Below are 8,385 nucleotides of genomic sequence, written 5' to 3'. Positions count from 1 at the left end.
TGCACTGTTTCCTTGTTTTCTATATCTTAACTTTTTATTTCTATAGCTGAATTTCTTAGCTTACTTTTTTCTTTTCTTTCTTTCTTTCTTTCTTTCTTTTCTTTCCTTTCTTTCTTTCTTTCTTTCTTTCTTTCTTTCTTTCTTTCTTTCTTTCTTTTCTGTGAGACAGGGTCTCATTATGCAGTTCAAACTGGCCTTGAACTCGTTATGTATGTAGCTTAGGCTCGCCGTGAATTCATGGCACTTCTCCTGCCTCAGCCTCCTGGGTGCTGGGATTGCAGCTTACTTTTGAACTTTCCTTCACTGGGAGAGGGGACTTTCCCTATGGCTAGTTGTCCAACTATGAGGGTACCCAGGCAGTAGTGGTTTATATAGCTCCCCAAGTTATCCCAGTGGACTAGGACACAGATAAGGCAGCATACAGCCTGAGGGTCAAATCCACTTCACAGTTAACTTTGGTAAATAATTTTTTTAGAACATAAAGATGTTCTTCCCTCACGTATCACCTATTGCTGTGTTTGTAGTACAAAGGAGTTCAGTGATTGCGGCAGATACTACATAGCCTGTTATGTCCCCTCAAAGTCCAGTGTGCTCGGAGGTGGAGCTTTGGGAGCTGACTGGATCACGCGGGGGAGGGGGTGATACTCACTGCTGGATTAGTCTCCTGATGAGTTTAGAGCCAAATGTGATGTTGGGGTGAAGTCCGATTGGAGGAGGTGGTCACTGGGGGCGTGGCCTGGAGGGTTGATCGCCCTCCTCCTTTGATCTGTTTCCTGACTGCCATGCCAAGAGCTGTTTCTCTTCTGCCATGCCGCCCTGCCTGGGAGCCCGCCCACGATGGACTGAAACCTCTACAAACTGTGAGCCAAATAAACGTTCTCTCCTTGGAGTTGTGGGTGTTGGGTATTGTGTTTCAGGGCTGAGAAAGTAACTTAAGACTCCAGTCCAAAGCCTAAAGTATAGCTGTCGCCGGATACCGTAGTTGCGGAGGATTGATGTTATCCCACAACACCAAAATCGTGGACGCTTTCGTCCTTTACACAAAATGGCATTGTTTGGTGCTCATTATCCAACCTTCCTCTACCCCCTCTTCATTCTTCCCTCTAAAGTCTCCAGTAATCATCATCCTACTCTCAATCCTGCGAGATCAACTTTAGCTTCCATACATAAATGCAGATGCGGCCTTTGCCTTCCGGTGGCTGCCGATTTCACTTAATGTTTTCCAGGCTCATCCATGTCGCCAAAAATGACAGAATCCCACACTTTTACTGCTGGACAATACTGCATTGTGTATGTGTACATTTTCTTTAACCTTCATCCTATGAGGAATACATTCCAGTGTTCTGCATCAAGCATGGTGGCAATGAAGTATGTATTTTACAAACAACTAGGAGAGTGGAATGGGAAGGCTCCCGATGCAAAAAATGATAAATGTTTAAGAAGACCGAAATGCTAATTGCCTTGGTTTGACTATTAGATATTGTACACACATACCAAATTATCACAACGTAACCCATAAATATGTGCAATGTAACCCATAAATATGTGCAATATGTTCATGTACCCATTAGAAAACCCCCAGAATAGTGGCATTGTGTTTGCATGTAAGGTAAACACATCCTCTATATGTTTTAAATCATCTCTGTAGTGCTTATAATACCTAATACATCGCAAATGCTATATAACTAGGTGTTACACTGCATTGTTTAGGGGGAAATGACAAAAAAGGAAGTCTGTACCTGTTCAGTACAGCTGTAAGGTCTCTTTCTGAATATTCTGGATTTAAGTTGAGTAAAACCATGGATGGACAATGAAAAGTCAATTGTCTGTTGAGTCTATCGGGGCCTTTAAAAGTTGGTGGACCCCTAGTTCAGAGGAGGCGGTGAAGGCTGTATGTGTCTTGGGTTTATCTAGTCTTCTCTTGGTCATCTATTCTGCAGGGGTGAAAATGCTTTGCAAAATGAAAAACAACTAATTCTTTAAGTTATGAAATAACCTCACAGTGAGAAAATTTTAAATCCATTTTCTTTGATAGAAGAGACTTAACTGCCTATTATGGCAGTGTTCTGGGTAGGACATTTTATTTTTTAAAATTAAGAAGAGTTAAAGACATGCCACTTTACAACTCTCCATGTCTTCCAAGTCTCTACGTCATTTAGTTTTCTTCTGTACATCACGGAGGATTCATAAGGTTTTTTTGTTGTTGTTTTGTTTTAGCTGAGTTGAAGTATGAGAATATCTGTAAACTTACCTGCCTAGCTCCCTCCTTAGTGTGTTGGGAGAAATCTTTACCAAGGGACTGAGAATATAGTCTCCTCAAAACTGAAAACAGAAGCAACAATAGAAATGTTTTTGTACATAGCACTTAGTATTGACTACCCAGGACTAAGTCTTTGGAGTTGGATTCAAAAGATATTTAACTTTAGCTATTCAAAAGTTCCTAGATGCTTTTGTGGCAAGATTCCAAATTTAGGTCTTGGATTATATTTGTGAGGCATCAAATATCTGAATGGATTTTTAAAAGCTTAGTTAAAATATTTTTATAGACACTTTTTCACATGGGGGAGTGGAGGAAGACTGATTCACATTCATTTTATTTTTAGATTTTCCTGTCTTTTCCCTTCCTCTGTCTGCACTCTGTAAACAGAAAAACAGGATCTGGGTTCCCTGTAATGATTAATAGCTGCCCAAAGCTATACGTGCGTTTTACAGCTTGCCGGTGACATCATGTACAGAACACTAGAGCTTCATTCTCACCATCTGTCATGTCACCAGAAGACTTAAATATAATTACAGCCCATGTGACAGTTGCACACCCATTATTTCCCACATGCATAATCAGTGACTAGTTGTGCCACCCTAATTAAAATGGTGTTAGTATCTCAATTATCTACTCTAGTTTTTAAGGGCTTTTATTATGTAACTATGAAAACTTGCTTCGGGCTGGGATTTAACATGTTCATGGCAGTGCTCAGCAGGTGTCAGAGGATTGGAGAAATGTGAGATAGTGTGCTGTTCTCTCTTAAACCCCACTTCTGAGCACTCTGGTAGTGATCTTGGGAACCAAACTGCTGACTGATAGAAGATATATAGACTCACGGTGCTCTGGGGCACATCCAGTTGGACTGCCTTGCGTAAGTTATACCTTGGAGATCAAAAAGAGGAGGTACAATAGATATTGTGAAATGGAAAGAAACTGCTTGAAAGGAAGAACTGGGATGAGGGAAAGGAGAAAAGAAAGAAAGAAGGAAGGGAAAAATATACATGTGTATGCACAAGATAGCTAAGATAACTGTGCTACTAATTTCTATTGGTTTATTGAAGGGAACAGTTAATGCTTAATTTTTTTTTATTACTTTTGCATGCCTATATCTGGTAATCTGAACAACTACTTTGCAGATAACAATATGCAAACATGATTGATTTCCTAAAACAAATGGGGAAAATTCTGTTGGTTTACAATTTAAAAAGCTTGGCTACAGGAGGAAGGCACCTGAAGACATTCTGGTAGGAAAAAAACATAAGCAGCAATGTAAATTATTATCTTCTGGAATTAAATCTGTTCTAGAAAACGTCTTGGGGGAAAACCTCTGCAATTCTTTTGGGTGGACTAAGCATAGGATTAACTGGCTTTCTACAAATAGGTGAGGGATATTTACCAAAAGTTGGTTTCTTACATATTTTGGTTTAGGAGATTTAAAAAAGAGCAGAGTAACGGTCTATGTAGCTGTGGATCAGTTGAGCAGTGGAAAGAAAAAAATGTGCCCGATCTAGACTCCAAATATCTCCCAAGCCAGCCTTGCATTTCTAGTGTCGGGGAAAGGGGTCCCCTCTCCACTCAGTGCTCTTTGAAACAGCAGTAATGGCAGTTACTGAAGCTTAATTTTATTTATATTTAAAGAGCCACAAATGGCTAAGAGTTATGATAGCAGACAGCAAAACCGTCAGTCATTTTTGTTAGGGTTACTGCACTGATGAACAATGAAAACAATATGCTTTAGCCCTGAATGGGTATACCTCAATTTTTCGGAACTCATCTGGATTAAATATGAAATTTCACTTCTATAGAATAAAATCTCATTGTATATGTTTATATGATTTATTTACATTAATTAATTAATTATTTCATAGAGAATCCCCTGAGAAATTCCTATGTGGACCTAAGTCTGGATGGTTAAAGAATTGGGCCTAAAATATGGTCAGTATTGCAAAGGAAAGGAGAGGTCATGGGACTCTCCAAAGATTGGTTCTGGAAGTGGAATAAATCTTTAGTGGTGAACTTGTAGACGCTCAGGGATCGGCTGAAGGGGAACAACTTTTTGTCAGTGGAGTATTCCCAGCGTTCCATAAGTCAGGGGTGGGAAGTGTTGAGCTCAGTACTTGTAGGACCTGCTCTGCCTCGGAAGCACATTTATAATCTTCCTAATAGCTTGCTGACATCCATGTAAATATCAGTGTGCAAACAGCAGCCACTACCAGCTTCCTGTGCTTTTCAAACACGACCTGTGACTAATGTGGGCTTTAAAAATAACGACTATTGTGGCATCTGGGCACTGTCACCTTCACTGGCTCCTTCCTCCATGCATATAAAAATAAGTAAAAAATTAAAATCATATTTCACTACTACTGCATGTAAAAACAAATATATTAACATCATATAGGAAAAATATTTTCTTAACTTAAAAGTTCATTTTTTTTCCTCCTCTAATTTTAAAAGAAAGGAAAACATTTTCATGGGCTCCTAAATGTAGTATGAACTTGCTTTGCCTAATGGATACATTGACCTTTTAGGGACGACTTTATATTTGTCACTGGCTAAAAAGGCCTATTCTTTTATGCAAAAACTGAAAAACATGTATTTGTCATAGCTGGTGTTCAATAAATATTAACTGATGAAAACATGCAGAGATATTAGACCTTTCTTTATCAAATGTGAATATTTCTCTGCCCTCCTCCCATGTCCACTTTGAATCTCTATAAGTTTGATCCTGAGAGTTTGGCCCACAGACCAGAGGCCTGGATAGCACTGAAAACTTGTCAGACATATAGCTATCTGCCGCTTTCTAACACTAAATCAGAATCAGCATCTTAACAACTTTCCAGGTAAACCATGTGCACATTATAGTGAAGTGCTGCTCCCCTGTGAATTCATCCAGACCATTCAACATCACTGAGCCATAGATGGGCTGATTTCCATCCATGACATTGGGGGCTGGCCTTTGCCCTTCTCCCGTGCGAGAAATTTAGTTCCTTTAGCCCAGCTGTTCCCAACTGTGATAGTTAATTGTGGTGACAACGTGAACGGATTAAGAAAAGCCTATCTGATTAGTGGAGCATGTTTTGGTGTGGCTGGGTGATTGACTTGTAAGCTGCAAACTGAAGGGGAAAACCTAGCATGGATGTGGGTGGCACTTGCCACTAGGCTTGTGGTCTAGATGAAATAAAAAGAGAAAGGAGAAGGAAGTCTGCCCTTTTTGCTGTTTTGGAGGAGCTCAGGTCTTCACCATCACCTCTGGACATTTATCTTTAGACTTCTGGTGCAGACTCTTTAACCTCTTAATGCAGACTCTTTGGCTTTTTGATACAGACTTGTACCAGACTTTGTAGTGAGCTCTAGACTTTTGACTGGATCTTTTGACTATCTAGTGCACAGATGGCATATATATATATGTATATATATATAATTTAAAAAAATCTCTTATTCTTTTGATCCTGTAGGTGACCATCCTAAGCCATCTATTTACCTACTTTGTAAATTATCTATCATCTATCTATCTATCTATCTATCTATCTATGTATGTTAAGGAGCTTAAAAACAACTGAGCCCCATCCCTTGGGGATTCTGAAATAACTAGCTTGATTGGGATCTTGGGATTCAATTTTTATAAAGCTGCTCAGTGCTACTAGTGTGTAGCCAGGATAAGAACAACTATGAGCCTTTCCCTGAGAGATGTGTATCCTGGTTTTGATCATGATGACCCCTTTTTTCTGTGACCCTGACCTTTCTAGGCTGAACAACCACATGTACAATCCACAGCTACTGACTGACATGCTGTACTGATTACCTTGCAACTCCAAAGTGTCCTAATACTCCATGTTCTGAAATATTGACTGCCACCATCTCCTGTACCCTTATTTTCTTCACAGTGATGGTATATGCTTTTCTTATGCTTATTTTACAGATGAGGAAGACTTAGAAAGGTTGGATCTGCCCAAAGCCAGCCGATTTCTAGTTCCAAGCCTGTCTACACTTTCATTTAAGAAACACTGATAATTTCTTAACTCATAAGGCTCAACATCAGATTTACATTTATTCACTTTTTTTTTTTTTTTTTTTTGGTTTTGGTTTTTCTCTGGTACCGGGAACCGAACTCATGACCTTGCGCTTGCCAGGCAGGCACTTTTGCCGCTGAGCTAAATCCCCAGCCCCTTATTCACTTTTTGAGAATTATTGGCAAAAGAAATAAGACTAAAGGGTAGGAAAGAATTAAGGAGGCAATATAATTCAGACTGATTATAATGCATCAAAGAAAAGTTTGAAAATGGTGACATATACTTTTTCCTACCTCTATACCTGATGTGATATGAAAGTTCAGTTAAAAAGCAAATATTAAATACTCCAGCAGTGCCCTGTGCCAGGGTTGTGGCGGTTACAAGGGTAAAGGAGAGTCTTTGTCCTTGAAATGGCAGGTTGAAAGAGGACAAGAACTTGCAACAGTCCAACATATGACAGTCAGTTTAATCAGGTGCTGTGCAGTGTGATAAGGTCACGATTCTTTGTCAAAGTTCAGAGGGTGGCAGCACCAGGACAACGAAGAAAGGATTTGCGGAGGAGGTCTGTCTAGAATGAAGTCTAAGGATGAAGGGAGATTGAATCGATTATGACAGAGTTTACTGAGACACTGGCAGAATATTCACTAGGAAGCTGGAATTTTTCCAACAGAATCGCCCGCCTGCCTTCTTGCTGGCTGAATATTCCTTGGCTGTGGACTGAGAATATGTAGTCTTTGTCTGATTTCTAAACAAATACTGTCCCAGCCCAGCTAAGTGCTGTGATGTCCCCAATGACCTATATCTGCAGCAGCGAAATCAATCAGAGGCAGAGGGTTATTTACACAACGGATGGCTCTCTGCCTCAGGCGTTCACCGGCTTCTTTTAAGGTTGCAGGAGTGCACTTTGCTTAATGCTTGAACCTAGAGAAGTTGAAAGCCAAATACTTATTTAAATATTGATTAAGCTCAGCCCTTGAGCGAAGGCAAGAAAACTGCAGCTAGTAAGGTTACAGGTCCTCACATATAATCATGGAGAGAGTTTTACAATTACTCGTTGCGCTGGTTGGTTTCTTTTCAGTGAAGGGGTTTTAGCGTAACTTCTTATATTTGTTCCTCTTCCCACATTGCCTAATGGGGAAAAAAGGAAAAAAAGAAAGAAAAAACCCAGAAAGATCCAAAAACTGGTGCCATGAAAAAGGAGAGTAACAACAAAGGCCTCTATAGATTGCTATTTTTAACTAGTTTGGGAACCATTTTTCTGTCGTGTGTTGATTCAGTTAATCTCCAGTAGAAATTTTAATGTTGGAAGTATTATTTTGTTTGAAAATAATGTACCTTGAAGTTTTGGGAAGGGGCAGGACTTTTTTTGGGGTTGGGAGATTTGTGGAACAGAATCAGCTGGGAGGACAGTCCAAGCCCCGAGAGCAGCGCCACTGTCCGGTTCCTAGGTCAAGGGCCAGCAGCAGCCTTTGGCTGGGAGCCGAGCTCAGGACCTGGGACGCCACCAGCTTTTTGCTTCCTCAGGCTTTGTATCAGCAAGGTGGGCTGGGGCAGCAGCCAGGGCTGGGAAGGGGTGGTCAGGTGGGAAGGCTGCTCCTTTACTGGTGTCTTGGGGTCACATTGTGGTCTTCTGGAGGGTGGTGATAGGGGACAAAGCAGAAACTCGAGGTAGTTACAGAAGAAAAATGGGTCATTTTTGTCTTTACCTTTAAAGGCTCGGTAAGCATCTCCGGTAAGCATTTACGGAGGCCTGGATGGTGGAAAGCTTGCCCGATTTGGGGCTGCGCTCAGCTCTAAGTGGGAAAGCGTGCTGGAGGAGAGGAGCCCCTCACCTGCGGTTCGTCATGAAAGTGGTTACGATTTCCATAGGCTTCTGAATCGAGCCGACTTTGGCCACATGCATGCACACTCGCGAAGAGCCACAGTCTGCAGAGCTCGGGGCCAGCGGAACATCAGTCGCACGAAATGCGAGGGCGTCTGCTGGTTTTCAAATAATGCCTCCCATTGTAATAGACCTGGGCCGTATTATGTCGCGGGTGTGGTGGCTTTTGGCTGAGCACGGCCCGGGCCTCCCTCGGGCCTGGCAGAGCTCCTCTCCGGCGCGGACCGGCC

This window comes from Chinchilla lanigera, unplaced genomic scaffold (assembly GCF_000276665.1).
Source record: "Chinchilla lanigera isolate Chin_1 unplaced genomic scaffold, ChiLan1.0 scaffold00024, whole genome shotgun sequence".
Taxonomy (NCBI): domain Eukaryota; kingdom Metazoa; phylum Chordata; class Mammalia; order Rodentia; family Chinchillidae; genus Chinchilla; species Chinchilla lanigera.
Note: the sequence above shows the minus strand (reverse complement) of the source record.